The sequence below is a fragment of the Lethenteron reissneri genome, chromosome 2, assembly GCF_015708825.2.
Source record: "Lethenteron reissneri isolate LAM-NWPU_2019-01 chromosome 2, ASM1570882v1, whole genome shotgun sequence".
NCBI lineage: Eukaryota > Metazoa > Chordata > Hyperoartia > Petromyzontiformes > Petromyzontidae > Lethenteron > Lethenteron reissneri.
The window spans coordinates 5,718,786-5,738,455 of record NC_083780.1 but is presented as its reverse complement, the minus strand read 5'-3'; the positions used below and the strand labels follow the sequence as shown (position 1 = coordinate 5,738,455).

Sequence of the window (19,670 nt, the reverse complement as noted above, 5' to 3'; positions counted from 1 at the left end):
AGCGTATGGATCACGTAGTAATTAATAACGTGGTTCTTTGCGAAATGAACTAAAGTGGATTTATCTGAGACTTCTTTATATGAAAGGGAATTGAGGTCTCCTAAACTCACAGATGTTTCTACAAGTAGATTACACTCATTTTATCTAGCAGGTCTCGATGGAAGTAACTGGAATCACTTTAACTGTCAGGGTTCATGTGAAGTGAGTTGAAGTTGTTTGAGATCAGAGGTGTCTGTGATAGCAAATTGAGATTTTGTAAACTGCCGTGCCTGCATTTAAGAGAATGCAAGTGGCTCTGGTTAATTGCCTAATTTGAAATGATTCTGTTCACTACCATATAACCGTGCGAGTGGTGAGAGTTCACTTTGAAAGAACCGGTCACTATCATCATCCTCAGCCATGAGTAGCCGTTAGGGTGTTTAACTTACTAACCCAGTTCACTATTTTGGATCTTAACAGCAACCAGCTGCAGGCTCTTCCCGCTGGGTTGTTTGACCGCCTGGGGAATCTGCAGCAGTTGTCTCTGAGCAACAATAAGCTGAAGAGCGTTCTCAGAGGTGTTACTGCCGGTCGCTACAGAGTCGACGCTTCGACTCTACAATCAAAGTAAACTCGCATTCTCAGCCCACCCTCTGTATGAGTTAACGAATCGCCGCCAACTCGACAAAGCTGTAATTTGAACGGCAAATGTTTCCATATTCCTGGATTCACCAACACTTAACATAAGACGAAAAATTGCAATTAAAAAAACAAACGAAAGCGAGTGCGCACAGAAGCAATGCGAATTGTAAGCTTGGATTTACATTGAGAGGCAGATACAAGAACGCAATGATCAGAGATCAAACGCTTGTAAAAGGCATTAACGTTTTACAAAAGTAAGCTGGCTTGGCTAGGCTATGGCGCGAGAAGGGATGATGGAATAATCCACGATGTCCAATGCACATTGACCATGGTCGTTAACAACAGCGAAGTGGCACCCAAGGGAGGGAACGCGCCCGGAAGTACGTCCACCATGGAGATGGAGTAATGACAGCAGCTCGTGTGTAGGTGCGAGGCAGACTACTACATCACATGGTCGTGAATACGGCTCGCAGTGGATTGATCATGGCTTTTTATGATTACATAAACACATTGATAAATATACATTTCATATTAAGTCGGCGATAGCCTATTGTAATGTTTATTCTCAAGAGAAAGCTGAGATATATATGAATTAATTATTCAATAGCTTTACTAATAAGTTAACTACTAGACGCAAACACAACACAACTGAAAAAACCCCTCAAAAGTGGTCAGTATTTACGGCATATAGATGTTCAAACGAAGCACTCTTTAAAGTATTTGGGGGGAAACAATTTCACGGAGAGCTTCAAGAACAGGCAACGCGTGTCAATGTTGGACCACACGCGACGCCGTTTGCGTGCAAGGGGAGGCCGTTGTGAGCCGCCTCTAAACCGTCACCCGTCCCTCGCAGTGTTCGTGCGATCAGACAATTGTGTACTGCCATAGCAGAAGCCTCGCGTCTGTGCCTGCGGGAATCCCCACCGACAGGCAGAACCTGTGGTTGTATGACAATCAGATCACGAAGCTCGAGCCCGGGGTGTTTGACAGTCTGACGGCACTGGAGGAAACACGAGACCTTGAGTCTCCTGCTAAAGCCGCTGTCATCTTGCACCAAACTTGAGTCTTTTATCGAAGGATTTGTCCATGGTCTAGCTTCCTCTATCTGATCGACCCCCCCACCACCCCCTGGAGTCTGGACCACCAGACCTCATTCTCCTACATTTTTTCCACCTGACCCTGAGTGGCAGGGGCGGTTTCTTCATTAGGGTGATTGGGCGACGCACCACCAATGTCATTCAACCACAGAGTCACGCTAGCCGTCACTGTGCCTCTGGATATAGTCCAATCAGCGTCATGCTACGTTCTGTGGAGTACCGCCTCTTTTTGGGCGATTTCCCTCCGGCTGAGAATCGCCCCGAGTGGCCCCATAGACTTACATTCAAAGATGTTTTTTTTCGAACGGGGGCGCTGCAATGCATTCTCTATGGCTTCCGGGAGGGCTCGCCCTAACGTGCTTACGTCATCATACGTGCTTACGTCATCATACGTAAGCACGTTTAATCAAACAATATAATTTGTTGCCACCTAGTGGAATCTTTAAGAAAATAAACTTGAGTGGTTTGTTTTAATAGTGAGTATAGAAACAAACAAGATGTATTGTAAGAGTCACTTTATTTTTCATTAATATTAAAGAAGTGAAGTTGCCTTTACATGCTTAAGCTGTTAATTTATCCATTGCATGGGTGGACCTTATCCTTATCAATCATCCAGACATTTGCCCCCCCTGAGAGATTTTGCAGGAGCCGCCACTGCTGAGTGGTAACCAGCAGAACCACCAATTTTTCAAAATGAAGCAGCATTTCGTTTCTTGCAAACCACAGTGCACCACTTACGTGCAATCTTCGATGATACCGAGGATCTCCATATCTCACTTTCACTTCACTGCAGTGTACAATTGTGTATCATCAGCATATTGATGGAACTCGATATCATCCGATGAGATGACATCGGCGATTAGAGAGACGTATGTTGAAAATAGGAAGGGCCCGAGGATGGATCCTTGTGGTATTTCAACTCGACACAGTTAGCTATGTACGATGCGAAAGAAGCTCTACATACATACATAGGCAATGACCGTTCGTCACCTTGCTTGAGGAACTGCAATCGACCATGTAGGTATGACTCTATCCACCCAAGTGCCGTACCCGATACACCGAACCTTGACTGTAGCCGCCTGATGACTGTCGATAGTGTTGAAGGTGGCTGAGTGATCGAGGCCAACCAACGCTGCGGTGCTCGGATCATCCATTATCTTGTAGAGGCCATCAGTGATCTTTAGTAGCGTCATTTCAATGCCGTGGAACAGGTGGACAATCAGCGGCGCAAGCACGTCCAAACATGATTTGAGAATCGATGTGTGGATGTAGTTGAGTGGCGATGTGTTATTTGGCAGCAGTGCGATGAACATCGACACCTCTGCCACCGGCGTTGGTGCCAGTGTCTCGAGTTTTGCATCGGTGCCAGGTTGTTCAAAACGCAGATGGCAGATCGGGAGAATGTGTTACCTTCAGGTAAGAAACTGCCCTCTTGATCGTCACTATTTTATTGGTTAAGAACATTGCAAATCCGGTAGTGACTGACTCGGAGACACTAAGAGTTGGAGGCACTCTGTTTATTAACACGGCCTTACGAGTTAACACTTCCAATAATCCGTATATAGCCGACTACAGTTCCCAGTCAGGACAGTTGGTAGACTGCCTGACTGGCAACGCTGAGACGGTGAATACGGAGACGATGAGAGAAGAATGGCGAAGACTCCAGCAGCAGCACAACGGGATCCCACTCAACACGACAGCCCCGAAGTCCCCTCCAGGGGCCCCTCTTATACTGTCAGTGTGGCCTGGCTCCCTCCCCGGCCACGCCCCCTTTCTAGAACCTACCCGCGGGTTCCCCGTGTGACCCTTCTGTGACATTTCCCCTAGATTCCTCTCTGGTATATCACGTGGCCTGCTGTCGTCAGGGCTGCTGTAAGCTGCAGATCCCCTTCCCCGCCAGCAACCAGCGCTATGCTGCCACATGACATATTCTATGTCACTACACATATACCTGGTTGCCTCGTTGATGGGTGGTTGGAAACCAGCAGATGCGTCATAGAGCACGGGGGTCGCGAGCCGACTAATTGACGTGCAGAGCATAAACGATCTGCGAGTCTCAATCATGAGTCAGTTGGCAGATCTGCAGGTGGCTCTGTAAGCGAGTTGTCTCAAGACCAGTTTTCTTCCAAAGACGCTGCAGCCTCCTCCTCGTCTGCTTCGCAGCGATCACATCCAGTTACAGAATATTACTGCGCGCATTCTCTGTTCTATTTGTGCTTGTTCGGATAGGCCCGAGTTCATCAACAAAAGTGGTGATGTAATTTTCTAAATGAGCTGCAAATGAATCGAGTGTCGATGCAGGATTTAGACACGCAGATGATGGCCGGATCTTTTGATCGAAACCATCGTGGTCCAGTAAGAGGCTGATGGCTGGGTGGTAAACATGCAGTAATTCACTCCACTAGCCATTAGATTAATTGTCACGATTCAATTAAATAGTCTACTATTATTTTGGCCGTGTTTTTCCATCTCCCTTGCACTGTGGTGCTTTGTTCTGTCTCAATTGCAATGATTTACTTGCTGAGGAAAAAAATACAATTACCAATAACGATACAATTGGTTTAACAAAACGAATACAAATACCTTCACAAAGAGCCTACTACATCTACGATCGCCGATCGCTTCAGGTTGGCTACGTCAGACAAGACCACGTGTATGATCTTTACAATTCAGTGTAAATGCCAAAAATTCCAACAGCCACAGTAAAAACAACGCGACTAAGATCCTCAGAGTAGAATGATTTGAAATCGTGACTTAAACTGCCATATAAGGTGGGGAGATGACTCATTTGAATCCTTCCCACCACCATCCTCGAAACATGTTCAACTATGGGTACGATACCACACTGTCCGCCAGAGGGCGCACCATTCGTTGCATTGAGCCTCGGGTAAAGTGCAGTGACATGCGGCTGTGTAGATTTGGGGCTCCCTTGGGCTGCTGTCTCTCTCAACATAAAACACATTGTGAAACTGCAACTGACGTTGATGTACAAGCACAAATAACAGCATAAAACAATCTACATGTTCATCAACAACACTGTGGGCTTTTAAAAGAAAATATAACAGGCAATGTCTTGGATCACGGCCGTTCATAGCACATCATTTTATATATTTTTAAAATATATGCTTTGAATAAACATCGCCTCCATATAGTGTTACATCCTAACCTACTCCTTGTTGTGTTTTCCTTAATTACATTTAAAGGTTAACACCCGCTATCATAGACTTAATATCTGAGAGGAGAGCCCGGCTTACCAGCTCTGAAATCTCCCTTCCGTTAATCCGACCATGAGTTTCAAGGATGGTGATATTACTGCCACCCAGTGGCAGTAATTGAACATTCATTTTATTATTACATTCTTACAGTCTGTTCTTCTATTAACGCGTGTTTCATAACGCGAATTGGACACTACGCGATTTAGTAAACATAACTACCTCGTGTGAGTAGGCTGCCTCGGCGTAGCGTCACACAAGACGGGATGCTGCTGGATGCTTGTAGATGCTGCCCACGCGCCTCAGTCTTTGTTCAGTTTTGTTCAGCCTGCATGCGCATGTCACGTGTTATCGCGGCCTGAGCTTGTACCCTATATTATACACTAGGTTGTATAATATAATGTGCACTCCAACAACCACAGCCTGCGGCGCCCCCCAACAGGCTGGTCAAGTAAAAACTTAGGATCAACTCGCACAACGTGCGGTGGGCCTTAATCCAGCAGTGGATTTAAGCACCAATAAAACGACAGTAAAGATGTAATTAGAACCGTGTGCATTGTTTGTCAGATTAAATTCTTAAATAACTCACCTTCAACTACTAACTTAATGTCTTGAGACACGATCGGATGTACGGCTGATAGTGAATTACGGTGAAAAAACTAGGAAACAACGCGAACGGCTTTGCTGTACTTGAGGACTTTCAATACGTCGAATAAGAGCGGCTTAAAACTTTCACTCTACATATCTTTTTGGACGATCCCGCGATGTAACTTTGATGTGAATGAATGAAAATGTATTTGAACTTTAGTTGTGATATTGACATTCACTTCTAAGAGCTATGACTTATTAATCAGTGAAAGAACTGTTAGGATTATTTGGTAGCTCTTAAGGGGTCTTAGGAAGTGGTGGGGGGGGGGGGGTCCCCCCGTCCCCCTCAGCCCCCACCCTTGTCGGCCCTGAGCGTGCTGGCAGATCAGCTGTCCACAGCGCCTTATTAGGGCGCACATCACCTCGGGGGCGTACATGTTTGGGAGGGGCGCACCTCTGGTTGGCTGCTTGCTCGCGGTCACGTGACGCACTTCAACCAATCTTTGCCACGTTAATCACAGACACAGAATGACAGAGCTGGGTATTTATATATATGTTTGTCTTGAGACATGATCAGATGTACGTCTGATAGTGAATTACGATAAAAAAAACAGTAAAACAACGCGAACGGCTTTGCTGTAATTGAGGACTTTCAATAAGTCAAATAAGACCGGCTTTACATGGCTTTCACTTAAAACTTACACACACAGCCTCTACACATGCACGCGTAACACAGAATAGTAAAACAGGTTTAAGATGGGCATTGTGCATCCAGCTCTAGAGACACATGCGCCCAGCAAACTTTCCCAGGGCATGCTCTTCAACTGGTTGTCGTTCAGACTCAGAGAATTAACCTGGGTCAGTTTGTCAAACAACCCAGCGGGAAGAGCCGTCAGTTTGTTGTTTTTGAGCCACAGCTTCTGTAATTTCACAAGCTGATGGAACGTGTCTGCGGGAATGGATGACAGTTGGTTGCCATTCAGATCCAGTGTTACGAGCTGGGTGAGTTTGTCGAAAATTCCATTGGGCAGAGCCGTCAGAATAGTTAGTTGGGCGAGTTTGTTAAATACTCCAGGATGTAGAGCCGTAAATTGATTTTTTTTATACAAAAAGAGCTTCTGTAAATTCACAAAGTTGTCAGGTAGTCTCAGTTCTATAAGCTTGGTAAGTTTGTCAAACACCGCGGCAGGGAGAGCCGACAGTTGATTATCATGCAACAACAGCTTCTGCAGATTCACCAGGCGGTCAAACACCCCCTCGGGAACGACCATCAGCAGATTCCAGGACAAATACAAGATGTGGAAATTCACCAGCATGTCCCTGGATTGGGGTTCACTACAGCCAGAATAAGTCTCATATTTCATGAACATTTGCTTTCTTTTGTGTATATATGTAGTGGTGAACACGGAGGCACACACTTGTTTTTGGAGGCAACAAGTTTATTTAACAACTTCCCAACCGGGTAACTCTAAACGTACACTGTTTCAACATTTAGGTGATAACTACACGGTTAACTATGTGAGTAGCGGGTTAACTACACGAACGGGTCAGTCAGCTTACATGCTGTCTGACCCACGATGTTGAGCGAAGACCAAAGAGATGTCGCACCCAGGGTTGATCCCACAGACGAGTCCAGAACACTCTCGGGACTGCCACTTTATGATCCTGAGCGTGGCCTCGCTCCGCATTCGGCCACGCCCCCTTCGAGACCTTGCCCCAAGGATCTCGACTAAGCACCACGTGTCCCTCAAGCCCCCCTCGGGCCCCCCTCACTACCCTGTCCCGGTCACGTGCCCTCTCGGGTTCACACAAACTGTCACGTCCCTACTTGCCCTCTCTCAGGCCGTCACCAGGACTATGGCCCCTAGGGCGGGCTCGCATGCCGTACTTACTCTGGTGACAGAGAGAGGTTCCAGACGAAAACAGTAGCACTCTTGTGACAGTAGCTGGCGCTAACACCATCGTGACACCATTAAAAACGTCACTACATCAATAACACGAGTGGCTATTTCCAAATTAAGACAATGCAGAATGGAAATATTTTATATTCGTTGGGGGTTTCCTTCAGTTTCCTACAATTGTCATATCAACGCCATGGGTCATGATATGAATGATCAATTGGTAATTCTCAAACACCCCGGCGGGTTGAGCCAACGCTGATTCTTAAGCGAATATCAACTTGGTACAAATGGAATCATACGATGAAAAATACACGTTCATTATACGGTCTGTGTATTGGGTTTTAGTGAATTTACACTAAAAATAACAAAACAACTCACTTTCGTCAATAGCACTGTCGTTAATATGTAAGTATGCACACAGTACTTGTGCATATATACATACGTGTTGGTAAGTGTATACTGTATATGTATATCAGTACACCCATCTTTATGTGCGTATTGAGTACATTATTTGCATGTCCATGTATGCATGTGCATATGCTATCTACGTACACTGTGTGTGTGGATAATGTGGATCGATGGACGAGGAGACAACCGACCAATGTCACCAGCTGACGACCGTTCCCAAGGGCGCCTTCGACAGCCTTACGAAGCTGCAATACATTTGGCTGCACAGTAACCCCTGGGACTGGTCTTGACGCTTCGCAGAGACGCCGAGGCGCCAGCCCTGCACTCACTGCATTGCTGCTCCATACAGCCACACGTGACTCACACACACACAAGAGATGGAGCGATTATCACGTGAAGTCGATCATTCGTCTGAAATATATTATCAGCATTTTTCTTACAAACTACATAACCAGACAATGCCTCTCCCTCGGATTTGTCTTTCCACTCCACGTAACTATTAAAAGTAGTTTTTGCACAACTCATCAGCATCACGGCCTTCTGGGAGTGCTTAATTCCAAACTAAACTTTGGACTGGTTTCGGTTTTCTGTCTGAACTGCAGAGTGAACTTCACAGTAATGGTTATTGTGTTTTACTTCTATATGTTGATTATGATGGTAGATTATGATATTCATTAACCCTACTGTGTATTTAGGATGAAGATGAAAAGGGTGTAGCTGTTTATGCTTATTTTAGATGATGATCTTCGTGACGGTTGAGTCCACAGTCTGATAATGTGGAGAAAATGTTAGCAAAGTGGATTTTAATCAAGTGGTCGCTGATATGATGATGAAGCTTATATATATTTTAAACCTCCTGCTTCTGTTCACCCAGAAATACAAATGGATTCATCACAGCCGATCGGTGCATCCCGTGTCGTGGAGCAAAGGGTGGCTACTCCCACCGCGTCCAAGACGTCCGGCCATCGTGGAAGAATCGGCTAAAGACCCTTCACATGAGATTTCTAGAGCTCCTTCCAGTGGAGACCCTTCCGACATCAGTGTCGTGAGCCAGGCAATTGCAGGGCTGCACCTCAATCTGTTATTCCTCGCTGAAGAGATTGACAACTGACCCGGGGCACTGAGCGCTGCCAGTGTTGAGCGCTTTGCCCGAATTCGGCTCGAGACTCCTGGAAACGGCACACGGTGGAAAGCGTGAACCAATCTCCCAGCAATGCTCTTCAACTGGTTTAGGGCCAGATCGAAGTGAGTCAGTGTCGGCAACTTTCTTGCGCCTGCGGGCATCTCAGTTAATTTGTTATAACCCAGGAAAAGTTCCCGTAGACTCACCAGCCAGGTCAGGTGCTGTAATCATTCGGTCTGAATGTGTTCCTGAAGTCATCTCCTTTGTAGACTCGCCGACGCCTTGTGGAACTTTTGGATCGATAAATGACTTTGAATGATTACTTTGATAATTTTTGTACAACACTAATTCGCTCACAAGCTTGGTGGGTTGATACAAGTAACCAGTGCTCATTGTAATCGTTTTTCATTCAGTCTGCTAGAGTCGCCTGGTGAATCTGCAGCAGCTGTTTCTGTACAACAACCAGCTGAAGAGCGTTCCCAGGGGCGCGTTTGACAAACGGAGCCTGCGCTGCCAGGAACGGTCTCTGCTTTGTTCCTGGGCACCGAGATAGAGACGACGTTCAAGACCGGCTCAGATAATCGTCACTGGTGTTGACCGTGATTAGGAATCGAACCTGGATCGCCAGGTTCGCAGCACAGCGCGCTAACCGCTACACTACTGATCGAGTAAAAATGTTCCATAGGGAATGCGAGCTCTGAACACCGTGCGGGTCGATGTACTGCACCGCTTTGTGGGCACGGCATGGAGCGAGGTGCCGCGATGTGAGGTGAACACGACGCCGCTAACGCGACCCAGGCACCCGTGTTGAACTCCACTGCCGTGTGAAGAGCGACGCTCTCTTGTAGAGGCTGCTCTACAGCAATAGGCGGAGGCTGCTGATATGCGATTTGTACTCAGCGATCAACTCACAGGTCTCCCTGCTGGGGTGTTTCGATGAGTGGAATTAATTCCGGCATTCGCCTGTCCATGGGAGGTTGACTGAGTTCCGAGACTGTATTCAGGAGGATGCTACCACAATGGAATGTGCAGCCAATTCCTGTTTGAGGAGAGTTTTTCGTTGTTGCTGCTGTTTGTGTAGTTGTTATTTCGGGTGGTTTCTCTTGTTGTGCTTTGTTATGGTGTTGTGTTGTTGTTTTGTTACGTCGTTGTTTTTCTTATGTTGCGTTGTGTGGATGTTGTGGTCATTTTGTTATGCTGTTGCTGCACCAAGCCATCACATCACGCGTTAGTTTATATAAACGCTAAATATCATCTATAATAATTCACTCCATGCAATATTCACTGATGCACTAAGGCAGACGCTCACCTCACTGCTCAGTGACACTGCAGACTAACTCGGAGCACAAGAGGACAACATGACGATGATGATGACGATGGCCGTGAATGTCAATAACGCGGTAGCTTTACAAACTTGACGCTACTCGTGCCAAGCGTCGTCTCTATACCGATGCGCAGCGACAAAGCAGAGACCACTCCTTGCAGTGCTGGCTCCGTTTGTAAAACGCGCCCCTGGGAGCGCTAATCAGGTGGTTGGTGGCCAGAGCCAGATGAGTGAGCTGGGTGAGTTTGTCAAACACCCCCGCGGGGAAAGACGCGAGTTCTTCACTGCGCAGAAACCATTAACCATAGGCATTCACTTTTCTAGTATGACATGTATATTTATCAATACGTAGATATGTAATCAACAAGAAGCATGATCAATCCACTGCAAGCCGTCGTCACGACCATGCAATGTTTTAATACACTTCGCACCTGCACACGAGCTGCTGTCATTACTCCATCTCTGAAGGGGACGTTGTCGACCGTGGTCAATGCACATTGGCCATCGTGGATTATTCCTTAATTATTGTCCTATATATTTGCCTTATTAATTACCACCTCATCCATTCGCAATGATGCCTCACACAGAGACCTCTTACATTCACCTTTACTCGTTTTCACAGAGAAGTATTGACTCAAGCAAACTCTATTCCTATTCACAAAGATCTGTTTTGAAGCTTTCGTGACTGCAGGAATCCATACTCTTTGGTACTATCGGTAAAGTCACGTAGGTAGAAATAAAATAAAATAAATGGTCACCATTGCGGTCACCATTTTTCGCCTGATGACGGACGCTTGTGTTGCGTCCGAAACGTCGTGATTTATTTTAATTTAATTTCTACCTTCGTGACTTTACCGAAATAACCAAAGAGTATTGATCTGCTATCCAAAGAAAACACTTTCCCGTTATTTGAAGCGATATCTGTTTACAATCATAAACATGTCAGATAAAATGTATTCCGCTTAGATTGTCAGAATTATTATTTTTAAAGGCACAATGGCTCACGTAAACGATGTCCAAAAAACAATGTAACGTCATATTTTGGTTAATATGATATTCCGGTAATTATACGCAATGATTCATTACCACAGTGGCAATAGCAGGAGCCTTGGTGTATCGTGTCTCCACCAGTGCCGTCAGGCGGTCAAACACCCCGGGCTCGGGCTTCGTGATCTGATTGAAGCGCAAAAACAGAGTCTGCGTGGTGGTGGGGATTCCCGCAGGCACAGACGCGAGGCTTCTGCGATCACAGTCCACTTGTGTCCCTGAACACGAACACTGCGAGGGACGGGCGGCGGTTTAGAGGCGGCTCACAACGGCCTCCCTTTGCACGGGAGCGGCGTCGCGTGTGGTCCAACATTTACACAAGATTTCCGCCAAAAATTTTAACCAAATATTTTTAAGAGTGCATCGTTTGAACATATTTACGCTGTTCATACTTATCGTTTGAATTTACTTCATATTTGCATCTTTAGTTCATTTATTTGTTAATCTACTGGATAAATAATGAATGTATTTACCAGGTCTCCCTTGAGAATTGAGATACATCTTCTTCGTTCTTTCGGTAAAGTCACTTTACCGAAAGAACCAAGAAGATGAATCCCTGCAGTCACGAAAGCTTGAAATCGAAAAATTGAGATATACACTACAATAGTCTCTCATCTATATCACAGAGGATGCATTGTCTGCACGCGGGGCACGCAGTGTCTCCACACGTATTTGTAGTCACAATCAAACGAGTGCAGCGCTATGTTCATTCTAGATGACAGCCGCAAGGCAGATATGAGTATTGATATCATTGGTCTTGAATATCTGCAACTGGAATGCGCCTCCCCTCGCTCGACTCAGGCTCAAGTGAGTACCTGCCACGGTGTGTAAGCGTCAGCACTGGGGAGACAACACGTGAAAGGTAGAGGGACAGTGTTTTAAGCGAGAAGGAATGTGACGATCCTGTCTGCATCAACACCATCACTGATTTGACCGATCCTAAGCCGCACCGATGTCCGTCGTATCTCATCCCTACCTGCTTGATTTAAAGCTTTGCTCAGTGAGCGCAGATACGAGCACACGTGAAGCTGGGCACGCGTGACTTGCATTGCGGTGTTAACAGAACGCAGTTGCAAAGCAATCGCGCATTAACGCGGGGCAGCTGAAGAGCATTCCCAGGGGCGCCTTTGACAACCTCAAGAGCCTCACTCACATCTGGCTGTACAACAACCCCTGGGAATGTGCCCTGCGCGGAGCTCTCAGCCTCCTCTCTCTCTCAGCCTCTGCCTCCTCGTGATGATCAATGATAAGGTGGCCTACACGGTAATTTAAATACGACCATATCTGGAAAGTTGTTGTTTTTACTGTAAATGTGAGAGAGTTGGTACCCTGCCTCTTACTCGGGTGGTTTCAGGTAAATTACGTTCAATATTAACTACAACTTCACCTCTAGTATGTTTGTTTCACTTTAAGACAGCGCTATAGATGTTGTTTGTGAATGTCCAGTCAAGTTCGAGCTCTGTTTATTTCATTTCATTTCTCTCTTAGTCTTTTCAATTAAAGCTTGATAATCCATCCACTCTGAGTGGTGACAACCAGCTTGGTGACGTGGTGACTTCATCGCAGTGGATGGACAACGAGCTTTACATTTAAATTCCTAATGCTTTAAACAAGCTTGATGTGTAAGTAAAATTTACCCAGTGTTCCCTGTAGTTGTATCTACATTTACTCCGCTCGAGTCTTCTTAACACAGCAGAGAGCAAGTGTTTCAGGTTCCTGCGCAGTGATGAACTCGCGTCTCTCTCTGCTGGGCTGTTTGACGGCCAGAGTAATCTGCAGCAGCTGTATCTGAGGGCGAACCAGCTGACGGCTTTACCCGTTACGGTGTTTGAGAAATTGACCCAGCTCACTGACCTGACTCAATCAACTGAAGGCCTTGAACATCATCCCTGTTGTACCTGCACTACGCCGATAAAGTGACTGCACTCTACACATGTTTTAATTAATTAATCATATTTTTCTCAAACAATATGGAACCGTTTCACATTTTTTATCTTTCATATTGCACTTGAGATTGATTGTCATCGCAAAACGCTCTTTCTAATGTCGGTTATCTTGCCTGGTAAACCGGAGGCGTAAAGAACAAACTCCCCTTGAACATGGTCGAAAGCCTTTTTTCTCAAAAATATTTTAATGAACAAACGATCCAGGTACACACAGAGGGCATGTATGGAAATTGACACCAGTATAGACACAATGTATATGCCATGTGTTTTAAAAAACTCTATACATTCCTGGTGTCTACTTACTTAACTTGGATACACCTCTCGGGGTGGGGTGTGAGGAGAAATCAAAGGGTTTGGGGGAGGGTGCTTTAATCAATATTTGTGTTTCATGCACGGTGACTTTTTATTGTCGGGTAAAATCAATGAATCTTTTTATCACTTCATATTATTATATTTCTGATACATATGTCATGGCGAGCAGTATCTGCGGATTGATATTTGTTATCAGGGAAAAATGGAACGCTGAGATTGAGTCTTAATATTTTTCCATCGCACTTCAAAGTAATAGAATTTACCTGGACATGTTACCATTTCGATCACGATCTGATCTGATGCGGTTTCAAGTTGCATCCCTCCAACAATTATTTTATTTTACACACTTGTTGTACAGAACCTTGGTGTTTCGTTTACTATATATGTGTGCATATACTGTATGGACATTTTGCTTGGTTATGGATCATTTAATTACCTACAATGATGTAGTTTACATTGACATTCTTAAGGCTATACATTAAATAATTTAAGTTGTAGCAATGTATTATTTGCTGCATAATTGTTTACGTATTCGAGGTTTTAGCAACACCTATAAGTAGACTAAAACAATGCTTTTGTAAATCTTAACTTCACAGTAAAACGGAACATTCCAATGTGCCCACAACGAGAGATGTTGATCCGCGTGAAACACCTCCTATAGTAGATGGTTCAGAAGTACACCAGAAGCACTGCGAATAACAAGCTTGGAATAACATTGAGAGATAGACGAACGCGTGGATCAGGTAATAAACTCTTACAAATTACATCAAACATCAAACAGTTAATAAAGTAAGCTGGCATGGCCATGCTATGGCACGAGAAGGAATGATGGAATAATCTACTCTAACACATCGGCTTTCGCGACCAATATCATCCATAATAGAGGTGTTTGGGTTAGATCGCGTAAATATATAACTGTGTCGTTAAAACCCGTCACCACCCAATACAGCCAACTAGTAAGGGTTGTCATGTAAACAGAACATGCTAGTGACGAATTGGCATGTTCTGTTTACGTGACAACTCTTACTAGTTGGCTGTGTCGGGTGGTGGCGGGTTTTAACGACACATTGATATATTTACGCGCTCTAACCCAAACATCTCTATGATGGAATAATCTACGATGGCCAATGCACATTGACCATGGTCAATAATAACAGCGGAGTTGCAGCCATGGGAAGGAATGAGCGTGGAAGTACGTTCACCCTGGAGATGGAGTGATGACAGCAGCTCGTGTGCAGGTGCGAGGTGGATTAATACATCGCATCGTCGTGAATTGCTGCTTGCAGGAACCTTCATCCAGCAGTAGATTGACCATAGCTGATGAATACATTAATATCAGGGTATTGATATAGGAATGTTTCTCGATGAGAGCCTTTTGAAATACACATCTCTATCTTCAATGGAGACGTGCGAAATTAATTAATAAAGGTATGATCCTAACCATTCACAGTAATTAAAACATAGAAGCAATAGATATAACAACACAACTCTGAAACACTCCGTTTACACAAGCGATTTATAAATGCACTAAACACTCTAAATTGTTTTGTGACAACATTATTCATGGAAATCTTCAGGAAGAGGCAACTCGTGTAAATGTTAAACCACACGCAACGCCGCTCGCGTGCAAGGGGAGGCCATTGTGAGCCGCCTCTAAACCGTCGCCCGTCCCTCGCAGTATTCGTGCTCGGGGACAGAAGTTAACTGTTGGGACGAAGGCCTCGCGTCTGTGCCTTCGGGAATCCCCACCACGACGCGAGAGCTGAATTTCGGCAGCAATCAGATCACGAAGCTCGAGCCCGGGGTGTTTGACCGTCTGACGGCACTGGAGGAGACACGAGACCATGAGGCCCCTGCTATTGCGATTGGGATAGTGCGTATAATCAAAAATACATCTTTCATATGTAGGTTTTGTCAACTCCCGTGTCTGCATGAAAGTGAATGGATGTGGGGCTGGTTGATTACTTAATGTGAATGGATTTCGCTCTCTCTCTCTCTCTCGCTGGGTGTTTAAGAGTCTGACCCAGCTGATAATTCTGGATCTAGATAGGAATCAGCTGCAGACTCTTACCGCTGGGGTTTATTTGACCGCCTGGGGAATTTGCAGATGTTGGTTCTGAGCAACAACCAACTGAAGAGTGTTCCCAGGGACTGGTAGTCGTTATAGAGTCAACGCTTCGACTCGAGACTCAATGCATCACCCGCATTCTCACCGCACTCTCCGTATGAGTTTAAGAATCACAGCCAACGCTGTAACTTGAACGCCAATTGTTTCCTCATGCGAGATTTCACCAACACTGACACGGAGGCTAAACCAATGCAAATAAAGAAGCGAAGGAGAGCAGGTTGGAGTGCTTTTGTAAAGCTGAACTTCACAAAGAAACTTAACATCACTAATGAAGATATATTTTGATCAGTGTTACCCGCCTATTATGGCAGATGGTTTAGAAACACGGTGACTATAACGCAACCGAGAAGTGAGCTCAGAAGTACTGTGCGTTGCATACTTGGAATTACATTGAGAGGCAGAGAGAGAAACAAATGGACCAGCGACCAAACTCTCGCAAATTATATCAAACGGAATTATAAAAGTAAGCTGGCTTGGCCAGGAAACGGTGCGAGAAGAGATGATGGAATTATCCACGATGGGCAATGCTCATTGACAATGGTCGATAACAACAGCGGAGTGGCAGCCAAGGGAGGGAACGCGCCCATTAGGACGTGCACCATGGAGACGGAGTAATGACGGCAGCTCGTGTGCAGGTGAGAGGTGGATTCATACATCGCATGGTCGTGAATACGACTTTCAGTAGATTGATCACATATTGATATAGATATATTTAATATGAAGTAGGTGAGAGCCAATTGAAATGGGTATCTCTTTGCTCAACGGTATATACGTAAAATAATGATCCAGTAGCTTTTCCAATAATTGAACTACAGACCGAAATGCAAAGCTCTATAAAAAAAAAACACATCCAAAGCGATCAGTGTTAGCAACGTATATATATTTAAACAATGCACTCTTAAAACTATTTGGGAAAACATTTGGACAGAAATCTTCAGGAAGAGGCAACTCGTGTAAATGTTGGACCACACGCGACGCGGCTCGCATGCAAGGAGAGGCCGTTGTGAGCCGCCTCTAAACCGTCGTCCGCCGGGGTGTTTGACAAACTGACCCAGCTCACTCATCTGAGTCTGCGAGACAACCAGCTGAAGAGCATTCCCAAGGGACGTTTGCTGGGCGCGTGCATCTCTGGAGCTGGCTATTCGATGTCTGCAGCAAATGTTGTGGACAGACAGTCCACACACCGGTGAGCGTGAGCACGGGTGTGTTGGCAGAGCGGAGGAACTAAGAAAAGGGTTACAGAGGACCCCATCTGGAGGTCCCTGGAACCTGCTAGCGGGTTCGAGAAGGGAGGCGCGGTCAGGGCGGAGCCAGGCCGTGCTGGTAGCATAAAAGGAGCCGAGAGCGGGGGCTCGAGGCTGTCGGTTCTGTGAATGGATTCGCCTCGTCGTTGCTGTCGTCTCGTCGCCGTCGTCGCAAGACGTATCCGCTAGACATTGCTCTGCAGGATAGTAGTTGGCTATCTCAGTCAGGGCCGTCAGTGTTAGACGGCTAGTGTTGTGTACAGGCTAGGCTAAGCTACTGTGGAGAGTGTGCGGACGAGACCGTGAAAGTTGTTCATGTAGAAAGTGCCTCCTAGAAACTCTGTCTCTGAATCGTTGACACTACAAATGTATCGAATGATAATTTTGCCGGATGCCGAAGTATAAAATCTATAGGCATTAAATTACAGAGATGCAGCAACACGTGTGCATTTCCCCATGTAGGCGCGGTATCGGTTTGCTGTGTTTCAGGGTTGGTGACTAGTCTCGTGACTTCATGATGACATTAGACAGAATATGTAGATGGAAAGTTCTAGGACCTCTGAGCTGGTGGAAACCTCCTGAGACTCCAGCACAGAGTAGAGTGCAAATTGTAAAGAGTCTGTGTGTGAGGACACTGACGGGCTTAGACGAAGGTTCGGTTTAACCAATGGACTCAAGATCAACAACAAACTGACCCGGCTGTGTAAATTCACCACTTCGCTAAAGAATGACGTCACAGCCCCATTTGAGCGTGCATCGTGCACACGGACTGCAGGTGCTCGTGGGTAAAACCTGGACATGTGCAACGGTCTCCAGCTGTTATTGCGCAGCTCCAATCGCGTAAGTTGGGTCAGTTTGAGATGGATACCAGTGGGCAGAGCCGTCGACTGGTTTGTATAACATTTTAATTTCTTTAGACTGACTTGACCATCGAGTTTGCCCAACAACAATTTAAAAAGCGTCCCTGAGGGACACTTTCGCCTACTTCAGCATTTTTTCATGCTCTGGTTGTTCCACCTGATGAAGATTGCTTGTGTTGCGATCGAAACGTCGTGATTTGTTTTATTTCATTTCGACCAAAGAGTATTTTGGGTCCCCTGAGGGACTTCATATCAACGTGATAACGCCTCACTGTAAACAATTACACGGTGATTCAAACATGGACAACTTCTATGTTACATGTCATGCGTTTGTGATATCACGGTAGAATAAACGTAACGTAGAAATTTTTCCTGACATCATTGAGTGCACGCCTTCTCGAAACGTGCAGTCGGATTTATCTGCTTTCTGCCCACGTGACCAGCCAGCTAATGGCCGCAGCCCGGTCCGCAATGACTGCAAAACGAGTATCAAATCACGTGTATTTTTTTTACTTAATTTCAGTAAAACGCTGATCTTTAAAATATTCACGTAATCCAGGCGTGCGATGAGTGCTCTCTGCAGGGCGTTTATGAAGGTAGAACATAATGCAGTCGTGGCTGCCTCTAAACCTTCGCCCATCCCGCGCAGTGTTCGTGCCCGGGGACAGATGCGGACTGCTACGGGAGAAGCCTCGCGTCTGTGCCTACGGGAATCCCCAGCACCACGCGAATGCTGCGTTTGTACAACAATCAGATCACGAAGCTCGAGCCAGGGGTGCTTGACAGTCTAACGCAGCTCACTTCTATGGATCTTGGTAGCAATCGGCTGCAGGCTCTTCCCGAGGGGGTGTTTGACCGCCTGGTGAATCTGCAGTGGTTGGCACTGGACCACAATCAGCTGAAGAGCGTTCCCAGGGGCGCGACTCGCCGTGGAGCTGCAGCCACGCCCCTGAGAGTCTCACCGGTGGTGATAATGTACCCATTATGAACATTCGAAAATTATCAGCGTAAAAATACGAACAGAAATACACAATAGTAAACAACAACAAACACGAGCTTCTAAACAATTATAACACTTCATGTGCAATCATGGATATTTGTATAAAAATTAAAAACGTTCCATTAATGACAGTCTCAAGAATAACGTGTCAAGGTTAATGTATTTCCTTTAACGCCAATCCTTAAATAACAATGGTGCTTCTTATATAACTGATGTCAGCAATGATGTCAGTAAATACTGCATTTTAACTGCTTCACAGATATTCTACACAATGCATTGAATATCGTCTCAATAGATCAGATATAGTGTCCAGCAGTGGATTAATATCCACGCTGGTGATGTTGAATTTACATCTAAATATCGAGATAGATACCCCATTGCTACATTTAACCAGGCGAGAGACTTTTGAAATCCACTATTTTCAGTGGAGTCCTTGAAAAAAGAAATGCATCTTCACTATTCACGAAAAAAAATACATTAACACAATACGACCATAATTCCACATCAAAATGTTTTGGATGAATAAAACAACGTAACACATACACGCTAAGCACTCTAAAATATGTAACGAGAACATTTTACGAAGCGCATCAGTAAGAGGCGATTCGTCTAAATGTTGGACCACACGCGACGCCGTTCGCGTGCAAGGGGAGGCCGTTGTGAGCCGCCTCTAAACCGTCGCCCGTCCCTCGCAGTGTTCGTGCTCAGGGGCACAAGTGCTCTGTGAAGTGATAGGCCTCGCGTCTGTGCCTGCGGGAATCCCCACCACCACGCAAAGGCTGGATTTGGACGTCAATCAGATCACGAAGCTCGAGCCCGGGGTGTTTGACGGTCTGGCGGCACTGGTGGAGACACGAGG

At 45.6% G+C, this 19,670-nt stretch overlaps 1 pseudogene; it reads left to right on the top strand.

The window, feature by feature from the left end:
• Positions 1 to 949: 949 nt before the first annotated feature.
• LOC133341726 (leucine-rich repeat transmembrane protein FLRT3-like) lies at positions 950 to 12,558 on the top strand (annotated as a pseudogene).
• Positions 12,559 to 19,670: the final 7,112 nt, after the last annotated feature.